The following is a 24,388-nucleotide window of genomic DNA, read 5'->3' as shown; positions in this document are numbered from 1 at the left end:
GGGGCAAAGTGGCACTTTTACTGGAATTGAGCTCATCTTTGAGGGGGAGTGGATGTGGGGGACACAGCCTTTTTTGTAGGGGGGGGTTAGCAGGGACCCCTGACCCCAGGATGGGGGAGAAGAGTTGAGGCTGGAAGTTGTGAGCAGCTTTTTCTTTCTTTCAGTGAATGTAGTGACAGCAGGCTGCAGAGGAGGGGGCAGAGGAGAGGAGGGGAAGACATGAAAGGCACACCAAAAAAATAAAGAGGAAAAAAATCCATAAAAATCCCCCGATCAGCCCACACAGCCCCGATCTCCATGGGGGGCACCCTGGGGGGCTCCCCATCCTCCCTGCACTCCTTTCATCCTCAATCCAGGGCTTCTTGCTGCAATTCCATGCTCTTCTTTACAAGGGGGGGGGGGGGGGGTTAGGTCAGGGCTACAGGGACAGATCTGATCACCCCTCCCCCCCTCTTCTTCTAATATGGGGTGCCCATACCGATCGTTATGCCCCCCCCCCCTTTCTTCTTTCTCTGCCCGATGGGCGATCTCAGCCCGGATCGGGCGCAGAGGACGGGTTCCCGGGACAGCTTGTTGTCAGTATCATAAACAACCAAAATGGAGGGAGAATAGAAGGCATAATCCAAAAATCCCACAAAAATTCCTCAAAAATCCCCGCTTTGCCCATCTGTCCGGGGCTTTGCAGCATCGCTCGGTCCCGGCTTTTCCAACTTGCCTCCTTAACCATTCCGTGCCCGCTGCCCTCCCGGCTTTTATACACAGACCCCCCCCCCCACCCCCCCTGTAAAAGTTTGCCGAAGTTTTTGGAAGTGAGGATGGATCGGCCGATCAGTCCAGGGCAGCAGGCGGCTGTGTGGATGGGGATGTTTGAGGTTGTTGTGTTATTTTATTATTGGGGGAAAAACAAACAAGTAAAAAAAAAAACAACCAAAAAGCTGTAAATGTGTGTGGGGAGGCTGGGGCTGCTGGCACCGTGTGTGTGCGAGCCATTGCTGGCCGGGCTGGAGGTGATGTGATCTGGATGCCTTGTCACTTCTCTACATGCTGGGGAAAAAAACAACTTATCTCTGCAAAGCCAGCTCTTGCCTCCCCCACCCCCCGCCGCTGCAACACTCAGCCATTGCATGGCTCTTCTACAGGCTTGTGTTCTGCAGGGGGGGGCAGATAATGTGGCATCAGCAGTCTTTTATTTAGGGGGGGGGGTCACTTTATACAGTTCACCTGCTGCAAGAGATCCACCAGTTCCTGTTGCTGCCCCCCCTTCCACAGCAACATGCATTGTGTGCAATGGGAAGGAGATGGAGCTGCTGCTGATGTTGTGTTCCACGTGGGGCTGGGGGCACAGGAGATGGCTTTAAAAAGACACAAGGAGCACGTTGTCCAACTCCTGCACTGCTCATGTGAACAGTTATTTAGCAGCTTTGTACCTTTCCATCAGGACTGTGCCTAGACAATAAAACCTTGCTGCCTACCAATGCTTTGTGGATTCACACTTCTCTTTTCTGCCATATTCAAGCTGGGAGCTGTAGTAGGAGCTGGATGATGTCTGCATGGGCTCCCTAGTTCTCAGACTGTCAGCATGTGAAAGTGGTCAGACATGCAAAGTGATAAGATTTCAAAGTAAAAATGTTGAAATATGACTATCTAGCCCTAAGACCCATGTCTAATGCTCATTCTTATGCAACACTACCCTGGTGACATGAGCAGCAGCAGAAACCTAGCTGAATGCTTGTTAGTTTCCTGTACACACTTCTTTAGACAGCATCTCTTTCTAAGCATACAGAAGGTTGGACATCTGGCACATGTTGGGGGGGATTTACTAAAAGTGGAGAGTGCAGAATCTGGTGCAGCTGTGCATAGAAACCAATCAGCTTCCAGGTTTTATTGTCAAAGCTTAACTGAACAAGCTGAAGTTAGAAGCTGATTGGCTGCCGTGCACAGCTGTACCGGATTCTGAGTGCTCTAGATTTAGGAAATCAACCCCTTGTTCTTTATATTCTTTTCTTAATCGGTATGACAAGTTACATTTGTTTTGAAACATTTATTTTTATGAAATCTTTGTGTTACATTTTCCATACTGAGCAATTAATGCAGTGTGGTGTAAATTTCACCAGATTCGGAGCACTCCAGTTTTAGTAAATCTTTGCCATTGTGTATGTACTGAGTTTGAATTGTGGTGATAAAGGAAATTCTCCCCCATTGTGGTGATATAATAAATTCTCCCCTATTGTGGGGATATAGGAAATTCTCCCCCATTTTGGTGATAAAGGAAATTCTCCCCCATTTTGGTGATATAGGAAATTCTCCCCCGTTGTGGTGATATAGGAAATTCTCCCCCATTGTGGTGAAATAGGAAATTCTCCCCCATTGTGGTGATATATCTAATTCTCCACCGTTGTGTACTATGTTTGAATTGTGGTGATACAGTAAATTATCCCCCATTGTGATGATATAGGAAATTCTCCCCGTTGTGTACTAAGTTTGAATTTTGGCAATATAGGAAATTCTGCCCCCCCCCCCCCCATTGTGTGCTAAGTTTGAATTTTGGTAATATAGGAAATTCTGCCCCCCCCCCCCTATTGTGTGCTAAGTTTGAATTTTGGTAATATAGGAAATTCTCCCCCCTTGTGTACTGAGTTTGACTTGTGGTGATATAGGAAATTCTCCCCCATTGTGGTGATATAGGAAATTTTCCCCTGTTGTGTACTGTGTTTGAATTGTGGTGAAACAGTAAATTATCTACCACTGTGGTGATATAGTAAATTCTCCCCCGTTGTGTACTAAGTTTGAATTTTGGCAATATAGGAAATTCTCCCCCATTGTGTACTGAGTTTGAATTGTGGTGATATAGGAAATTCTCTCCCATTGTGGTGATATAGGAAATTCTCTCCCATTGTGGTGATATAGGAAATTCTCTCCCATCGTGTACTGAGTTTGACTTGTGGTGATATAGGAAATTCTCCCCTATTGTGGTGATATAGGAAATTCTCTCCTATTGTGGTGATATAGGAAATTTTCCCCTGTTGTGTACTATGTTTGAATTGTGGTGAAACAGTAAATTATCTACCATTGTGGTGATATAGTAAATTCTCCCCCATTGTGTACTAAGTTTGAATTGTGGTAATATAGGAAATTCTCCCCCCCCCCCCCCCCCCCCTCTTGTGTGCTAAGTTTGAACTGTGGTGATACAGTAAATCCCCCACACACACACATTATGTACTGATTTAGAATTGCGGTGATATAGTAAATTGATTGTTAAGTCTGCCATCAGGTACATTCTTTGGTAGGTCTGTAGATATTGAGCATACATTGGTAAATATGATCATCTATGGCTATGAGGACAGGCTAGCCAATTAATGGATTAATCATTACAAGTAACTAAAATATTTCTTTTGTGATGCACAATGCTTCAGATGGAAGATGGCGATGTTTTAAAAACCTCTTCATGAAAATGTTATTCTGCTTCATGGTCCCCATGTGTTTCTGCATTGCTGTACTTTACCTCCTCAGTGAGATCATGTGATATGTTGATTGTTAAAATACAAGATCTCACTTGTTGGCACCTTTTTGTATTACATGTTTATGAATCATTTTAGCACTGTCTTAGGCTGGCCATATATTATACAATTCACTTGTACATTTTTTTTCTTTAGATTTACCAATACCATATAATATGAGGTCAAACCTAAACACTTTCAATTTGTATGCAATCAGACAGTCCCTTGCAGTACATAGCTAAAAGTAGATCTAAAGGAAATTGAATAAGAAAATTGTATAATGTGTGGCCAGCCTTAATCTGATTTTGTGTAAGAACTGATGGTTCTAGACTGAAAATATCTCATCTGTGGAAATGAAAACTATTTTTAGAAAGAAATTAGCATTACAATATGCAATTACAATTTAGTGTTTTGTAATATGTAAAATCAATTGATGTGAAATCAAATGAAGAGCAGTTCTTTGGTTGGTGTAGTTCTTGAAATGTGAGCCACAGGGGTTAATTTATTAAAGCTGGAGCATGCAAAATCAGGCTCACTTCAGCATAGAAACCAATCAGCTTCTAACTTTAGTTTATTCAATTAAGCTTTGGCAATGAAACCTGAAAGCTGATTGGTTTCTATGCAGAAGTCAGCCTGATATTGCACGCTCCAGCTTTAGTAAATAAAGCCCACAGTGCTCAGCGAGAGCTGCTCACGTCATTTATTTGAGATATGATGAGTTAGATACAATTTAATCTTTGCTACATTTTAGCTTTTATTGTGGATGATAGTGGGAAGTGGTTGTGTACAGTTTTGTTCTCGTGAACAGCTCCTGCTTATTCTTCCCATGTGTGTATGCCTCCTTTGCATCTATGTGTATATGCCTTGCTGGTGATTGAGTGACATGTCCTAAATATCCATTCTATATTGGGCCTTTTCCAGCCCTTATAATTGCTACCATTTAAAGATAACATGCATTAACATTTGAAGAAGCTAAATTATGCTCGTGTATACAGTTTGAACAATTGCATTATGTTGTAGATTGGTTAAAGTAAATATTTGATTTGAAAAAATGGTTTTGTATAGATTCTCATGGTTGAACTATAGCTGTGTTTTTGAGCTATCAAGATGAAATGGCAGCAATAACCTTTTTTATCTACATTCATTAGAGTACTTTGACATTTATGTATTTAATGATGTGCAGTGCACTGACAGCCATTGCTTTTTTATTTAAAAACTGAGGATTTATATGTCAGTAGTGTGCAGTTGTTGCAAATCAGTGTAACATACTGCTTGTTTTTATACATTTTTATTCTGTTTTTAAGAGAAATGTTTGTTCATTTTGATAAGCCTTTAGCTATATTTGTGATGTAACCTATGATAGATGTTTTGTATTGTGTTGTATTTATAATACTTTTTAAGATTACTGTTTTCATAATGCACTCCCCTTGTGATACATATTAACCTATAGGGGTTCTAGACCATTGGATAAAGTGTTTATAACTGGCATAACGTGATGAATTCAGTTATCACATTACAGTTTCAGTTTTCTTATAAAATGAAACTGATAAGTGTTCTAGTCTTTATTTGCAAGTTAGCTCTGTTACCGTTTTCTGTATGTTACAATAATATGAGGGTTTTCATGTGGCTTTGGCATTAACATTTTAATAAAACACTCTACATTCATGTTTTCAATAGTTCTCAGAGTTGAAAGAAATGAATTTCATTGCCTGAATTATCTATTTAATATAGCTAGAAAATGATCAGTGCAAAGGAGTATGGATATCAAGTGTTTTTGTTTAAGAGATTTTAACAACATTTCAAAAAATGATCCAAGTAGTTAAGTGATATGAAGGTGGTATAGTAGGAAGCAATATTGTTTAACAGACAGCTGACATCCTGTCTAGATATCCTATAGAAGAAACCTACCAGGGGTGATTTTGTTGTGTCCTTTTGTCTAAGATGGCATCTAACACAGCACATTTAAATGTCATAGATCTTGTTTTTGGATAAGGTCTTTTATATGCATAGAGAAGTTGATTTTCTAAAGTATTAGAAACTGTTTAATGAACTTAATAAATATGGTGAACTAATTATTAATTTCCTTCACACATGATTAGGTATGTAAAGTAAATGTATGTTCCCCTTATGCACTAACATTAACATACTACTACTTTAATAAATCAAACCCATAATATTGAATATTAAGAGTAGCTCTTGTATTTTCTGTTCATTTGTAAGTCCTGTATAATAATTTGTAGAGCTCCTTTGAGTGAGAGAAGTTGTACTGTAATGTGTCAGTTTATTAAAAGCTTCTTTATATGTTACAGTAGTTGCAGTCTGATAATAAACAATTGTATCATTATCAGTATCAACACATTTAAATAATTCCTGGAACATCCACAAGTATTGTTTTGTCTATTAGGCAATTACTGGAGTTGACATTCTGAAGGCAGATGGGCTGTTCACTTTGCAAGGGAATGTACCCATAACTTAGTAAATAGGGTAAAGGTGTGCCGACTTCCATCACCCGATCATGTGCAAACGAAAATAAAGTTTTTTCATTTGCCTTGCACATGATTGGGCATTCTTTGCAAAGTGAATTTTCACCACATTCACTAAGCTAAGTGAAAACTCAATAGCAAAGGGTAAATTCCCTTACAAAGTGACTAGCCTGTTTGCCTTTAGTAATTTAACACCACTGTGTACAGATGACACTCATGTGACCCTTGTTGATAAAGGGAACCAATCGGGTACAAGTTGGAGCAACGTAATCTGATACTGCTGCAAACATGGCAGAGCATAGGATTAAACAAATGTAACAGGAACCTTGTGTTCTTGTGCTGATCAGTAGCTACATGCTATTGATGCATCATATTCTATTATAGGTAGCTGAGAACAAGGTATACATTACACATTTGGAAGTGCCATGTAGGTTGTCCTGCTAAGTTTTAATTAACATCAGTTTCCCTGTAAATATTGCAGTTGCTAAACCTACATGCTCATTATAGTGTGGTAAAGCTGTAATCATCCAATTATTGATTTAAACAATTAATGTTTCTACAGAATCTGATTGTTTTTCTAATTCGCAAGTCACTTGGTGCAAATGTATTTTGTTTTAGAGTTGTTGAGCTGCTTATATTGTAACCTATGTTTTTCATTGGTAAGGCATACATCCTTAACATTTAAATATAAAACATGCTTTACATTGCTCAGCTAGACAGTTATGTACATGCCTAAATAAATGTATCATTTGTTAGGCAAGATTTTTGTCTAACACACAACCCTATCATTGGAGTTGGATTTCTTATTGCTATTTTTCTGTTCTTTTAGAGACTTAGCAAAATATGGTACTTTAATTGATGAACTGCTTCATGTTCAAGCATTCTTTTGTAGGAGGATATATTCAATTTTTAGTTTATCATTTTACTGTGTAATGCCTTGTTTTATGTGTAATCTGTCACCATACATAGGGGCAGCCATATTTCCTTGGTATCTATACATTGTGCACAGTGATTATGAGCTACAGAAATACATCCTCTAGGTGGCTTATTTTTTAGGTGATTTTATTTCCCAGGGTCATTCAGACAGGTTTCTATAATTGACTTTTTGTCTAACACACCTCCCTATCATTGTAGTTGGATTTCTTATTGCTAATGGTTTACTGTTCTTTTAGAGACCTGGCAAAATGTGGTACTTTAATTGATGAACTGCTTCATGTTCAAGCATTCTTTGTAGGGGGACATCTTCCCTTTTTGTTTATCAGTTTGCTGTTTATTGCTTTGTTTTATGTGTAATCTGTAACCATACATAGGGGTAGCCATATTTCCTTGGTATCTATACATTGTGTACAGTGATTATGAGCTACAGAAATACATCGTCTCGGTGGCTTATTTTTTTAGGTGATTTTCTCCCCAAGGTCATTCAGACAGGTTTCTATAATTGATTTTTTTGTCTAACACACCTCCCTATCATTGGAGTTGGATTTCTTATTGTTAATGTTTTACTGTTGTTTTAGAGACTTGGCAAAATATGGTGCTTTAATTGATGAACTGCTTCATGTTCAAGCATTCTCTTGTAGAGGGACATATTCACTTTTTAGTTTATCATTTTACTGTTTAATGCCTTGTGATATGTGTAATCTGTCACCATACATAGCGGCAGCCATATTTCCTTGGTATCTATACATTGTGCACAGTGATTATGAGCTACAGAAATACATCCTTTAGGTGGCTTATTTTATAGGTGATTTTATCCCCAAGGTCATTCAGACAGGTTTCTATAATTGATTTTTACCTTATATGTTGAGCAAGGATGCTGACTCAAGTTTATGGTGTAGATAAAGTAGAACAGTGTTTCCTACACTTGTCCTTAAGTCTGACAACAGTTCTTGTTTGCAGATATAGACACAGATAGGTCACATAGCTGGGACACTAGTCACACGCCCTTTGCACATGAACGGTTAGATAGACTTGAGTACATTTCTATAGGACATTCATAAGGGGAACATGGTATACCAAACAAGGAAAATGTGACAATCCATTTTATTAATTTTTAGTATGGACCCCTCTTACATCAGGAATAAACATTTAGGGCAAATAAAACTGGAGCAGCTCTTGAGCTGTTATCCATAGCATCCAATTACCCTCCCTGCTGCATGTGAAAGATAACACCTTATTGGTTATCATTGGCATCTGCTCTACTGTTGCTCAAGTTTTTTTCTTTTCTCCACTTTTTGTAAATCATCTCAAGCCTTTTTCCTCCTAAGTTGTTTTGTCCAGAAAAGATATGAAGAAAAATGTCACATTTTAAACATGTTTAAAGATGAATGGTCGAATACCACCCCTGGACTAAATCTGAACACTTTGAAAACATGGTTTGTAAAGAATTAATTTGAATAGTACCAATAAAGGAAACCTGTATTGAAAGAAAAACCAAAGGCTGCTGTTCATAACCTCTTTGTGAAAGCACTAGTCGACTGCATGTGATGCTGATCCAGTGGTTTCAGTACTTTGGGGTTGATTTAATAAAACTGGACACTGCGAAATCTGGTGCAGCTCTGCATGGTAGCCAATCAGCGTCTAACATCAGCTTGTTCAATTAAGCTTAGACAAAATGAAAGCTGGAAGCTGATTGGTTTCTATGCAGAGCTGGACTAGATTTTGTGCTCTCCAGTTTTAGTAAATCAACCCCTTTGTGTCACTCACCTGTAGCAAGTATGCAATTTAGAAGTTCGGACTTTACTTGCTGCTTGCTCATTCCAGGTTAGTGACTTATAAAGAACTGATGTCACAGGCTGCTAGACATCCAACAGTTTTAGAAGGAGGTAACTGAGATCAGTTTATATATTTTATTACAGATATTTATATAGCGCTGAGTGCTTTACGTATACAGTATGTTGTACATTCACATCAGTCCATGCCCTCAAGTAGCCTACAATATATGGTTCCTATCTCACATGCATGCATACATACATACATGTATTAGGGCCAATTTAGACCAAAGCAAATTAATCTACCAGCATGTCCTTGGGGTGTGAGAGGAAACTTAGTACAGGTTAAAGATGTTATTCCATTACAATAAATAAAACTTCAATCAACTATAACAGCGCAAGGTTTCTTTTTAAAGATTATATTTCCCCCCTTTAGCTTTATGTACTTTGTGTATTCAGGGAGTAAAACGCCACCTACTGTTTGCTTCCAGTTTTCAACTGCCAGCCCTCCCTCCCTCACTCACCCTTCCCTGCCTCTGAGGGTGCAGTATAAGAAGTCAGGCAGGTGACAATTGACAGCAGCTAACAGATTTCAGTTTTCCTTTTGTTTCCTGGTGAGTCATGGTGAAGTGTCAGACACACAAAGAAAATAAGAGGGGGAAATAAATCTCTGATAAGTAACACTGTTATAATGCATTTAACACAGATTACTCAGATTCTTGCATTAGAAAAGTTATTGGTTTTCATTTAAATAGTGGTTGCCAAAACCACCGCGGATGATCTGGCAACAAGGACCTGAATGTAAAAGTGAAGTGATTTCTGCATTGCTCATAATGTTTTGCAATAGACTGATCTAGAATAATGTGCAACAGAAACAATACGGTGCACTTGTGTACATTATTTCTCATTGCTTAATACTCAAATGCATGTTTTTTATTTGTGCTGAGAATATTAATCTCAGTGTAGGTACCTATGTCCCCCAACTATCACCTACCCCTAACACGATCTAACTATCTACAGCTATAGATATGGCTGTATCTAAATTTAACACTTAAGAACCCCCCCAAATAAAAACAAAAAAACAAAAAGCATTTGGTCATGGTGGGTGTTATGTTTCATACTTCACCTATCCTTTACTCTTACTACTCCTACACTAAAAATTACCACTTAATATTAGATCTTTATAATAATAATAATAATAATAATAATAATAATAATCTATGCCTAATTCTCAACTATGCCCCTCCCTCCCCCCCCCAACTTAATATAATAGTTATGGTTAAATAACTCCCTTACATAAGACTGGACTTTAACCTATCCCTATCAGTGTCATTTGAAGTTTCAACATGGTAACAGTTTAGCCTATTGCTCCCATGCCAACTTGTACTGGTGCTGGATTCACAATGTCTTTGGTGAACTCTTTTATAAGTGTCCTGGTAAATCCATGTACTTGATTCGCTGTTTCATTTTGGTGCAAATTCATTATCAACATTTATCTTATTTATTACATACTGTAGGTGTTTTACATGTTTTCACACACAATTAACACAGTTCCCCCCCCCACTTTCTGATTGGACTCTTTTAGAAAAATGTGTATAGATAAATCTAGGTTATGACTAGACCCCATAGTACAATGTTCACCTGGGTAATTTTTAGATGAATGTGTGATGAATTATATAACATTCCAATACCTCCACCAGATCATCCCCCAACAGCTATCACCTTTTGTATCACCTCCCCCTTCCTTTAGGTTGTAAGCTCCACAAGCAGGGCCCTCACATTCCATCTGTACTGAAATGTATTGTAATTGTACTGTCTCCCTTATATTGTAAAGCGCTGTGCAAACTGTTGGTGCCATATAAATCCTGTATAATAATAATAATAATACCTATCATTGGAAATTATATGATAGTAAATACGGTATCTCCTAACTCCAAAATAACCTAAATCCCTTTAACTCATAATAGACAGAAAACTTTCACCCTTGGAAGTGCTAATGATCATATAGAATCTCTATTATGTAGATAATACTACCCACCAAATACTAAGTGCAATATGCCAAACTGATCAAACCCAATTGTATACACTACTTGTAAACAATAATTCCTCCAAACAACAGTCCGTGAAAAATATGATATGATTTATGAATGTTACTATTAAGGTAATACACTATCTGAGTTTCTCTTTTTTTTGAGGTACTCTTTGTCCTAGTGGGAGCCAGTGGAAGGGCTCAGCATCAAAGGATCTGTTAAGTTGGAGTGTGGACACTTTAATATATTTTTTTCTACACTTTTTATATTTGATTTTTTTCTTGAAGTTACACTGATCATTATTTCAAAGTGACATTCCATTTAAGTGACTGTGGGATTTGTTTATAATTTCTCACAGACTGTTGTTTGGAGGAATTATTGTTTACAAGTAGTGTATACAATTGGGTTTGATCAGTTTGGGATATTGCACTATGTATTTGGTGGGTAGTGTTATCTACATAATAGAGATTCTATATTATCATTGAAAATGGTCTTTTGTCTAAATACAATGAATCAATGCACATTTCTCTCTAGAAATATATATATATATATATATATATATATATATATATATATATATATATGTGTGTGTGTGTCTTTTGCTTACAAACATAAACCAACATATTAATTTATATAAAGGATCGTCTAAGTTTGCTTAATATGTTTTTCACCTTCCACTTTCATCTGTTAATTTTGCACGCAATCTGCTTTTTATATTCTGTATCATATTAAGCTTTACTTGACACCAGTTGTATGGATTTATGTAACTATTAATCTTTGTGTTTTTTTTTATGGTTAGATTACTATTAAGGGTGTATTTATAAAGCAGTTGATGTGACATTCAACAAACCTTCAGTGCTGACGAATCTTCCTGGTGCTGTGTTTTAAATTACAGTGATTTTTACTTGCAGTGGATATCATATTCAGTGCTTTAGAAAAATGCCCTAAAGTGTAGAAATAGGAATTGTGTTTCAGATCTAATTACTTTTTCATCATCTTAGATATTTCATTTCCATCTAGATTTTAGTAGTATGGTACCAAATGACTAATAACCCACAGTCCTTCCACTGCCTTTTCTTTAAAACACTTTTAAAACCAAAGTCCACCATTTGAGAATGGTTAAAGTGCTGATCAAAGTTTTTGGTGATTGAGCAGGAAATGCGGAATTCATAGCGCCATAGGGTGAATAGTATTGATAAACAGATGTTGGGGAACATCAGCAGGGCAATCATTTAGCCAAATGTTCTTTATAACTGTGGACAAGTATCTTTTTAAATATGTCTGTATGTCTAGCAAGGCACTGCTGTTTGCAAGCTGTCAGGATATTTATTTGGGAAAACATTTATTATCTAATTTAATATTGTTGTAATATGGACAAAATTGATAAATATGAATGTTAGTTAGTGATACATGTACACCCAGAATGAGTATTTTTGGGAGGTTTGCGATTTGACCCCTGCTTATTGAACTGTCCACTTTAACATTTTACAAAATTAAATTGTTTCTATTATAGAGAACAATTATGTTTAAGAATGGTGCACTTGGCAATATATGTACACCTAGGAGGAATATATCTGGAAGGCTAAAGGTTTATATCTGCTTAATGAATTGTCCAGTTTAACATTTACAAATTTAAATTGATTGCAATTATTTGTTTTAATTTACAGTTGTTATAGAGAAAAGACACATCCTATTTTTTATTTATTGTTAAACATTTTAACATGTATAAAATCTAAAAATAAATTAATAAATATCTTAACATGTATTGTCTTATAAAACATAATTTAAAGAGACAGCAGACTTTTTTTTAACTCACACTGGTAAGGAAAATGTTTGGTAGCCACTGTGGTTACTGAAGCTTTTTTTTTCTTATAAGGGTAGTAGACAATGTACTAATGTCATCCATGTATCTTTGTTTATATCATGTTTCAACTGTTGCTTTTGTGCCTGGATGATGGATTTAATATAATCCATGTAAATTGGATGGAATTGTACTTAAAAAAGTTTTTATATGGCAGTCCTGAAGTGAGATTGTGTTCTGTGGAACTAGGACTGGGAAGGCAAGCATTGTGCATGCTTTGATCTATATGTTAAATACTTATTTGTTTAATGAAGCAGATATTTAGATATTGTAGAGTATGTGTTTTATGCCGTGTTTTATATATTTCCTGGGATTTAGATAATAGTCTCCCTTTAGGAAGCGTTAGCAAAAAAACACACACTTTGTCCATTTATATCCATAAACAAAAATGTAATATATTGCAGCTTGCTAGTCCTTAGATGTGGACTCTGTGGTAGCTTTCCATTTTCAGGCTTTTCCTTAAATTTTGCCTGACAATCCAGTGTACAACACACTTTCTGTCCCTGGGTGGCTACACTCACTTTTTCTCTGTATCTATGGTGGCATCCATGGTTGTTACAAAGGCAGGGCTTCAAACAGTTTTTTGTACTTCAAACATATCTGTCTTTGTTCATCTCCATTATAGACTGATGGGAATTCTAGTTTACACAAGAAAGATAAGAGTATTTGTGCTTTCTTATCAGCTTACAGGAAGTCATAAGGACCTTTGCATTTCCCTGTACTTTCTGAAAATGTTTTTTGCCTGAAAAAAGTAAACTAGTGCAGCCAACACCTCTAAGAATTGATTAAGCTGTGATATATAAAATGCATGTTTTGAGGTTTAGATATGGTTTAAAGGGTTACTAAAGATGGACTTCCACACACCAGGGGATACACAAACAGTTTTAGGTTATAAAGGGTATCTTGTGAAACAAGTCTGATAAATGGTCTAGAGCACAAGTATTATTATATATCATGAACAAACAACATCTTTTTATGTCTGTAAAGGTGTGTGTTTATGTGTGGCTCTCTGAATGCTTTTCTCTGGCAACAGCATGCATCTTCACTATAATTTAGGTCTAAAAATACAATATCTCAAAGAAGGATTGTTGGAGTAGAAGTATATTAAAGAAAAGAAGGTTCAAAAAAAGGCTTCTTTATTGAAGAAAATGTTTTTATAGTAAAACCATGTGTGTTTTATGACGATTTCTGACATCTTTATAGTGGGTGCCAAGACTTTGCTAAAAAAGAACCCAGGAAAAACTTAAAGGGTTTCCCGAAGCTTTCATATGGTGTGCATAAGACTAATGTAATGCACTTCCACTCAAAATAAATCTAAATGTATTTTTACAAAAGTGTCACAGCTGGTAGGTCTTGACCTTCTCTTAGTATAGAACTCTAAAACTACAAAAAAAACTATATAGAGACACTCGGGGTTATTCTGAAAGCATAGACTAGCTAAATATCATTAGGATATTGCTAGAAGATTTGCTTTATAGGAACAAAATAGTAATAGCTAATACTAGCTACTAGCATGTTGAACTTAACCATTTTTACTTTTTCATATGTGTTGTTATATCTTTTCATTTCTTTACAGCTGTGTTAAAACCAAAAGCAAACATGTACTATATTGCAGCTTACCAATTTGTAGATGTGATGGCTACATTAATTCTCTTGTTTAAGCTTTGTTTCATTTTCATCTGGTGATCCAGTCAGTAAGTCTCTTTTTCAAAAGAACAAGCTCTCCTGCAAATATATCAGAGTGTTGATACAAACCATTTACCACTGACAGAGGTTCTTACAATGATCAGCTTTTATTTATCAGTGCAAAACCTTTATCCCAAAAGGAAAAAAAACTGTGGCTGTAACTGCAAGGTGAGCTGGAGTATGGCTTCAATTTGTTAGTGTATCTAAATCTGCTGTTCCATCTAGCACTCCCTTCTCACCGGACTGACAGTGCTGCTGTCACTGACATTGCTGGTGCCCCTGTGCTGCTCCTTCCACAGTGGGGGAACTCTAATACAGGAGGTGTGTTACCTGCTAGATCACCAGGTGCAAACAGTGGGAAAAACTAAAAAAGGAAACTCATGTAGCCACCAAATCTAATGACTGGTAAGCTACAGTATATTACATTTTTGGTTTTGGGTTTAATACTGCTTTGAAACTGATCACTGTACATTTTTCATATATTGTCAAGTCAAAGGTGAATTTCAGGAAGTTAATGTCAAAGAAAAATAATAGGACAGACAACAGTTGATAATTTAGATGAACTAACTTGTTTTCAGCAAGACTGTCAGTGGTACCACATGATACAAAATTAATTTTACGTTTGCCCACATGGACACTAATGATCTGCTGCATTCAGGCATAGAACAATCTAGTGAGCTCCAGTCTCCATGTGACTGTTGACCTGTAGAGTTGGAAATGTTCAAAAAAGCGGCCAAAGCTATGTTTTGCCAGCTTTAGTCACCCAACAAGGGCATTTTAAAGTAAATGCAATTTCTACCATGTTTCAACCTGCAGTACAGCACAGTGTGGAAGATGCTAGAGAAATTGCTTTGGCTAAGTAGTCGCTACTGGTTTCTCTGCTGGGATCTGATGGTGACCCCTGCACTGTGTCGCAGCAGTTAGTTTCACAGTGTGGCATTAAGATAAAAGGGGCTTACCTGCCCCAATTTAAGCACTATCATGGTGGTTTTACTATAGTTAATGGCTGTTTTGGCTAATGTTAAAATAATAGTTCCAATGTTAATTGATTTTAATTATAGGATAAACAATACCATATTTAATTATACATAAATATTAGTTTGTGTAAAGTCACATTTGATCCGACCTAACAAATGGACCGTTTTTTTTAAACCAGTGACTGTATGACTTTTGCCACAATGATTGATTTTTTTTTTGTACACAAAAAAAAAAAAAAATACTTCAAGCTCACTTCTCAAGAACACCCGAAGCAGAAAGTAAAATGCTGTATTGCAGTTGCTCCTGGGCTATATTTACATTGTAAAACTCCACTTTTGTTAGGGGGGAAATATATAACAGGGGTTTTAGCAAACTCATTTGCCCAGATACTAGGTATAGTTTGTTGAAACCGATACATGAATTTCAGTCATTTATTACTTCCTGGGTTTTCATCACATCAGATGATCAGTTCCAATCATAGTAATAAGAGCAAAAAACACTGGAATATAGAAAGTGTACTGGGCTACAGGATATCTTTTTTGGGAGGTTTAGATAAAAATCATCAGTAGTGAATGGAGGAACCTATGTTCCAGAGGTGTATGCATGGACCTGATGTCGGTATCATCAACATAAAGGTTCAGAAGGTGAAATAACAGACTATAGCAGGGAATACACATTGAATTTTTTTTTTTTAAGGTTGATTGAAAAACCGTTTCACAGATCCCCCTCATCAACAGAAATGATGTGTTTGCAGTGATCTCTCCTACTGAGTTATTGTATTCTTACAGCGGGGATTGTCCCCTTTCCTCTTCCTGTCAGAATACACAGATTGGCACTGCAGCTATTGGCTGTAAGTGCTGATCGAATGCTGGTTTTCCATGTTCGACAAGCCAGTCTGTTGAACAAACAGCAGTACAAACATATCAAAAGTCAGCTGGTCTCTGATGTATTGGCTGACTTTCAGTACGTGTATACCCAGCTTATTAAATGTACATATTCATCAGTGCTCCAGTAAGTGCTTTGCTCTGTGTGATATACTGTACACCGATCATCCTTAACACTATGTCCACTAACAGGGAAAATTAACATTCATTATTTTGTTACAATAGCACCTGAAAGTGGAAGGGATGTATTAGGCAGCCACTGAATATGTTGTCCCTGAAGTTGATGTGTTGAAAGCAGAAAAAATGGACAAGTGTAAGGATTTGAGCAATTGGACAAGGACCAAATTGTAATGGCTTGACAACTGGCAACTCCAAAACTGCAGCTCTTGTGGTCTGCAGTAGTCAGGACCTATCAATAGTGGTCCCAGGAAGGAAAACTGACAAACCAGAAACAAGGTAATGGGTGGCCAAGGTTCAGTGATGTACGTGGGAAGCAAAGGCTGGCCTATGTAGTCCAATCTAATAGAAGAGCTAAACATTAATGCTGGTTCTGATAGAAAGACGTCAGAACACACAGAGCATCACAGTTGGTTGTGTATGGGGCTGCGTAGCTGCAGACCAATCGGGGTTCCCATTCTGACCCGTGTCCACAGCTAAAAGCACCTACAATGAGCATATGAGCATCAGACACGGACCTCGTAACAATGGAAGAAGGTGACCTGGTCTGAGGCAGTGTGATGCTATGGGAAATATTCTGCTGGGAAACTTTGGGTCCTGACATTCATGTAGATTTTACTTTGGAGTCTATGTCCCGACAGGTCAGGGCTATTTTCACAGCAAAAAAGGACCTACTGTTATGGTGGGTAATGTAATGGCAGAATATTCCCAATCCCAATGCCTTTTTTTTAGTTCTATCAACATCCCAGTAGGAAAACTGTGTATTGCAATTATACATAAGAACCGGTGAACCATATAGTTAGATTTAATACCTACTTATACGGTTTCAAGAACTGCATCTTGTTTGAGTAATTAAAGTCACATTTCTAAACAGTTCTCTGGGATTGATGACATGTTTTCTGTGGGTGGAAATGCCCTCACGGAATACTATCAGAGACTCACAGATGCAATAGGCCAATCTGATAACTATATTGGATGTTTATTCAGCATGCAGCCTACTATTCGAGCGTCTTGTGTGACAATATAATTGGATCTTTTATTACCCAATTTATTACCTGATCCATGTGCACTTTATGATAAATACCTGGTGACCTTGTGTAATTACAGCATAACGGGACATCCCTGTAGTGCCAACATACAGTGAGGAACAGAAGTATTTGAACACCCTGCAATTTTGCAAGTTCTCCCACTTAGAAATCATGGAGGGGTCTGAAATTCAGATTGTAGGTGCATTCCCACTCTGAGAGACAGAATTTAAAAAAAATTCAGGAAATCACATTGTATGATTTTTAAAGTATTTATTTGTCTTGCACTGCTGAACATAAGTATTTGAACACCTAAGAAACGGCAAGAATTCTGGCTCTCAAAGACCTGTTACTGTGCCTTTAAAAAGTCCACCTCTACTCCACTCATTAATCTAACTTAGTAGCACCTGTCTGAGCTCTTTATAGACACCTGTCCACCCCACAGTCAGTCAGACGCCAACTACTACCATGGGCAAGACCAAAGAGCTGTCAAAAGACACCAGAGACAAAATGTGGACCTCCACAAGGCTGGAAAGGGCTACGGGACAATTGCTAAGCAGGTTGGTGGAAATAGATCAACTGTTGGAGCAATTGTTAGAAAATGGAAGAGGCTAAAGACGACTGTCAGTCTCCCTTGGACTGGGGCTCCATGCAAGATCTCACCTCGTGGGGTATCACTGATGATTAGAAAGGTGAGGAATCAGCCCAGAACTACAAGGGAGGAGTTGGTCAATGACATGAAGAGAGCTGGCACCACAGTTTCAAAGGTCACTGTTGGTAGAACACTACGCCGTCATGGTTTCAAATCATGCATTGCACGGAAGGTTCCCCTGCTCAAGTCATCACATGTCCAGGCCCGTCTGAAGTTTGCCAATGACCATCTGGATGATCCAGAGGAGGCATGGGAGAAAGTCATGTGGTCAGTTGAGACCAAAGTAGAACTTTTTGGTCTAAACTTCACTTGTCGTGTTTGGAGGAAAAAGAAGGATGAGTTGTATCCCAAGAACACCATCCCTACTGTGAAACATGGGGGTGGTAACATCATGCTTTGGGGGTGCTTTTCTGCGAAGAGGACAGGACGACTGCACTGTATTAAGGAGAGGATGAATAGGGCCATTTATTGTGAGATTTTGAGCAACAACCTCCTTCCCTCAGTCTGAGCATTGAATATGGGTCGTGGCTGGGTCTTCCAACATGACAACGACCTGAAGCACGCAGCCAGGAAAACCAAGGAGTGGCTCCATAAGAAGCATATCAAGGTTCTGGAGTGGCCTAGCCAGTCTCCAGACCTAAATCCAATAGAACATCTTTGGAGGGAGCTGAAACTCCGTGTTGCCCAGCGACAGCCCCCAAAACCTGACAGATCTTGAGGAGATCTGTGTGGAGGAGTGGGCCAAAATCCCTGTTGCAGTGTGTGCAAACCTGGTCAAGAACTACGGGAAACATTTGACCTCTGTAATTGCAAACAAAGGCTTCTGTACCAAATATTAACGCTGATTTTCTCAGGTGTTCAAATACTTATGTTCAGCAGTGCAAGACAAATAAATTCTTTAAAAATCATACAATGTGATTTCCTGAATTTTTTTTTTTTTCATTCTGTCTCTCAGAATGAATGGGAATGCACCTACAATGTGAATTTCAGACCCCTCCATGATTTCTAAGTGGGAGAATTTGCAAAATCGCAGGGTGTTCAAATACTTCTGTTCCTCACTGTATTGGCTCATAGATATACGATAGGAAGTATTGCATACCAGGGATATTTTTAGTGTTACTTTATTGACCTTTTTAGTGTTTGATCAATTACATTTACACAAAATAAAGCAGGTTGCTTTAGGTAATGTTTAATTAACTTGAATTACAAAATTGGTGCTATAGGTTATTTGAAAGTGGAATTATTTTTTATTGGTTATGTACATCAAAACTGTACCTACAGCAAAAAAACAAAAGAAGCTTCCACCATTCATACAATTATAATTAAACATCGTTCAAGATTCTTCTTCATGCTTGACAATTTGTTTTAAAGTTGCTGCCAATAAAATACCAGTTGTTTTGAAATATCAGGTCATAGTTAAATATAATCCCTCCAAGAATAGAACGCTATGACCAGCAGTAGTGCACTAATTAGATAAAGTAATTTGTTTTTGCAGAGTTTGTCTGTGACAAAATTAATGTTGCAATGGTATACAGAGTTTGTTGTGGGCGCAGCCGTTTTAAAAAATTATCTGCAGTGTGCAGATGCAAAGCACAGTTCTTCTACAGTTTGAGATTTAAAGTGAACTTATGAGGATAACATTATGTGAGTTGCCATTGCTAATTGCTAATTTGCTTTTTAAAAGACCCAGCATCCAAACCTGTCATCCTAATTCTGGCTAGTAAGTGACTTGAAACAAGGATGCAGGTCAGACTTCACTCATTGCATGTATGCTCCAGGTCAATGAGTTGAGTTTACAACTCTGCAATTGAAACCATATTTCTAACTATTGGGTTTTCCTTTTACATGGGAGTACAATTGTTAGGTTTTTGTTGCTGATTACTGTTTGAAAGCAGCACAGTTTGTTTGCTATTTAGTTTTGCTTTTTCAAAAGTGTAACTCCAGTTCCACTATGGGAAAAAAAGAACCTTCTGTAGGTAAACTGTATACATTGCAAGAATTTTAGACAACCTTTTTGTAGATTCCTACTTTTATCTTCTTTGAAAAAAACAGCAATTTGTTACATGTCCTTTCTTGTACTAGTTTCTGAGTGGGACAGTTTTACTTCATTCTAACCACCTTGTGCAATCTGAATGTTGAAATGAGAAATGAGAAATGAGCTGCAGTGTCTTTTTTTTTATTCTTACAAAATTAAAAAGAAAACATGCAGCCTGAATTGGAAGAGATGTAATGGGATAGATTTACTAAAACAGGTGCACTCAGAACCTGGTGCAGCTGTGAATTCTAGCCAATCAGCTTCTAACTTCAGCTTGTTCAGTTATGCTTTAGCAAAAACCTGGAAGCTGATTGGTTTCTTTGCAGTGCTGCACCAGATTTTGCACTGTTCAGTTTTAGTAAATAATCCACACTGCATAGCAATTCTATAATATAATTTTTTGTGTGACAGTGGGCTTCTCATAGGAGGGCTTAAAGTCATTGGTTCGTTTATATTCTTTTCTTTAATGGTATGACAGGTTACATTTGTAAACATTTATAACCTTTGTGTTACATTTCCCCTACTGAGCAATGAATACAGTATAGTGTAAAATTGCCATTGGTAAAAAAGGACTAATCTAAAATGCAGGTTACATTTATGTTATCGTGCTTATAGCTCTAAGATTATATATATATAGGGAGAGAGAGATTACATAAACATTTTACAGATGATGTATGAAAACCTTTCCCTGCCATTTAAAAATTTTATGTATTTGGCGTTATGAAGTGACAGCTGGTTTGGGCTTACTGACACTTAGAAGAACTTGCCTATATTGTACTTATTTACTTGACATGAAATAGGCTGTGTAAAACGAAACAAAACCAAAAAAAGTTTCTCCCCAGAGTAATGTTAAAACTGTACGCAGTTTGGCTCCTTTTACATATATGTATAGCTATATATAAATTTTAGCCTGCCATCTAAGTTGTAATTTAGTTTTACTTTCCCTTTTATGACCAACTGTGTTCCTCTTCCAAGTGTGTATAAAGCCACTTGCAAATTTTGTAATTACCTGTAAACTCTCCTGAAAGCATTGCCACTTAGTGAAAGCTACTATCTGGAGAAGATTACTATGGCTTTTAGTGACTCTTCAGTCATTAAAGTCTTTGTGTGTTACTTTTATGGAGGCTATAAGGTATTTTTACTGATGTGACTTGATCATTCATTGGTCTTCTATGAAATTTTAAGTAGTTTTTTTTCTCTCTTTGCTGTAAGTCACTTGTCCATCCCTAAAATGTGATTTGATGGTACTCCCGAGAGAAGTAAAATACGTACGATAGAACTTTTGGTTTGGCTTTATTTGTAGACAGCGGACTATACTGTCCAATGTGCCATTCATAGTATTTTTAAAAAAAACGTTGACGAGATCAAGCAGCATTTACCAACATCTGCCCTTCAGTGAGTAATAGTGTTTAATGTACTATTCACCGGGTGTATAGCCCAGTGAATGTGACATTCACTGCATATTAGCCCAAGTCTCTACTTGGCACAGACACCATTTTGAAATATAGGATGTGTTTTAAAGGTTTGTAAATTTGTCACTCCGCAGTGATGCTGCCCTGGTATGCAATCTTGTACACCCTCAATACAATAAACTTCTCTAGACTACTAATAAAGATGTGGAAGGAAATAAATCTTTAGACTGTTGATTGTAATTTAATTTAACCATATGTAAAGGGTTTGTAAACCAAAATCTCACTTCAGTATGTTTTGGCATCATGCTTCACTGTATACAGCAGTGTTAATGTTGACATCAAATTTCGATTTAATTTTAGTTATAGTCTTTTGACTAAAATGCCATTTTACTGTTAGTCGTATTTTAGTCACTGTCTGGTCAGGGTGGAGGGAGTGGCTGGCTCAGGCCATCAGCACTACGCTGAGAGGTTGAGCCAGGTGCCGCTCCAAACTCTGGTGGAAGTGCAGAATGAATTGCACTCCTGTGATCCACAGAAGTACAGCCAAAAAAGCTTTGGCTGTACTTCTCCTTTAAGCATTTCTCTAGAATTTCCAAACTCAATATACACTCTTGGAGTAAAAATCTAATAACATGTAATTATTTATGGTATTAAGGTTTGAACATGCACTACATACATAGATTTAGCCGCAGTATATAACCAGTATTAATTTTGACATCAAATTTCAATGTAGTTTTAGTCGTGGTCTGTTGACTAAAATGCCATTGTAGTCATATTTTAATCACCTGAATTGTTTTAGTTTTAGTCCTATTTTAGTTGACTAAAATACTGTTAATTTAGTCAACGAAAAACATTTTCATTGACAAAATTAACACTAGTATAGTTAAGCAAATCCTTGTTGTTTTGTTGATCTGTTGCATATTTTAACTATAGCTCCTGTCAGTAGCAAAGTATATTGCAGCAGGCTGGCAAACAAAACCCAAACTGGCAGTGTTTTGCGATCAGCGTTGTCCGTCTACCTAATGTGAGCTCCATCAGTTGCCATTTAAAGGCTCTGATATACAGGCCAATGGCTTGCTAAAGAAATGCACATGGTAGGTGCTGCTACTTGTAAGACTATGAATTGTACAGATTGCATTGTCAGCTGGTAACAAGAAGTATTGTTAGTAGCCAAGTCTACAGGTATGAAAGTTTGAAACGCGTTAACAAAAAATATTTGCTTAAAGCAATTCTAAACGTTCATTTTTTTAATTTTTTTTTTTTTTTGTAAGATAACAAACATGTCTATACTTACCTATTGTGTGCAGTGGTTTTGCACACAGCAGCCTGGATCCTCCTCTTCTCGGGTCCCCCGCAGGCTCTCCTGGCTCCTCCTGTCTGTCAGGTGCCCCCACAGCAAGCAGCTTGGGGGCTGCTCCGGAGCCGCGACTTGGCCCCACCCCTCTCTCTCTCCTCATTGGCTGATTGGCTGTGATTGACTGCAGGTGGGAGCCAATGGCTCCCATCTGCTGTCTCAGCCAATGAGGAGGCAGAGACCCAGAGAAGCCGAGACTGTCATTCACATCGCTGCATCGCGATGAGACTCAGGTAAGTATTGAGGGGGCTGCAGCACACAGAAGGTTTTTTACCTTCATGCATAGAATTTTACCTTCATGCATGAAGGTAAAAAACCTTAAGCCTTTACAACCACTTTAAAAAATAAGATATTCTAAACTGATTTAGATCCTAGAATAACCAAACCCCATATTAATATTTATGGTTTATTATATTTTTAAGCCACATATAATCAGACTGTTACAGTATTTATAGAGAGCGCTATAATCTCTTCCATTTAGATAAGCACAAAGTGTCAGTGATCAAAATCGCAACCTTCTACATCTTTCGATTTTGATAATTGATACTTTGTGCTTATCTAAACTTCACACTTCAAAGTTATGTTCTACACTGTGTTGGTTTATCACATAAAATCGCAATAAAATACATTTACGTTTTTGGTTATAACATGACAAAATGTGGAAAATTTCAAGGGGTATGAATACTTTTTCAAGGCACTGTATATATGGCACTCAGATCCTGTAGATCTCTTCAGGGGCTATGCCCATTGTGAAAGGTGAAGTTTGGTCTCCTCTGGGAATCTGCAGTGCAGATAAGGCAAGACAGGGTTTCCCTGTAATTGTGCCTGTGTCCTGTTTTACATGTTGGATGCTATTTCACTTTGTGTGTTATCCTACTATGTAAATGACTCTACTACATTGGTGGATGGTTGTGTCTACATTTTTGAATTTGTTAGGTTTTTCATTTGCAACTTTGCTGTTTGGGTGATGACATAGTTGCAAACAGCTTCCAGCTAACACTTCCACCCACCATTTCAGCCGAGAACGCAAGCAGCACATCTGCTGCTTGCTGCCTGATTCTTCACAACACAGAACATCAGTCAATAAATACCTTCTTGTTCCCCATCCTTTGTGTAAGTACCGCACAGGGTATCCCCTTAGGTAGCATTGGTGAATACAAGGTACTGAGCAAATAATGGGGGAAAAAAGGGAGATAATGGTAAATTTGACTTACCTGTAAATTCCATATCAAGGAGTACAGGACACCGGTCCCTGTTCTGTTCTGTTTCTCCTTATTGCTTTCTACTGGAGTCCCAGGGAGTGGGTTGAAGTTTTATATGACCCCTTTTAGTTCCACAAGAGCAGCATTGAGGTCTTCTTCTCTATGCAGAAACACAGGCAGATTGGATAAAAAGAGGCAGGAAGGGGGAAGAGAGCAGAACTAAAGACAATAGCATTTCGTAACTAAATGTTGGAGATGCTTTCTGACGAGGTTGTTTGGAAAGGCCAACAGGCGTCTCCCCACATTGGAAAGTGGGGGCATCCCTTCAAGCTGGTGAGGGTTTGTTTAAAGACTTTGAATGCTTAGAAGCCCAGGGTTTATGGTTAAACTGGGCTCCTGGTTTG

At 37.7% G+C, this 24,388-nt stretch overlaps 1 protein-coding gene across 2 annotated transcripts in view; it reads left to right on the top strand.

Moving 5' to 3' along the window:
* Positions 1 to 24,388, top strand: part of PLAG1 (PLAG1 zinc finger) — an 80,211-nt gene that overhangs the window by 372 nt on the left and 55,451 nt on the right. The gene's annotated exons all lie outside the window — the stretch shown is intronic.

The sequence above is a fragment of the Staurois parvus genome, unplaced genomic scaffold, assembly GCF_062004578.1.
Source record: "Staurois parvus isolate SC_StPar_1 unplaced genomic scaffold, SC_StPar_1.0 ptg000205l, whole genome shotgun sequence".
Lineage (NCBI taxonomy): Eukaryota > Metazoa > Chordata > Amphibia > Anura > Ranidae > Staurois > Staurois parvus.
The sequence above is the reverse complement of the archived record's forward strand: the minus strand, read 5'-3'. Positions and strand labels throughout refer to the sequence as shown.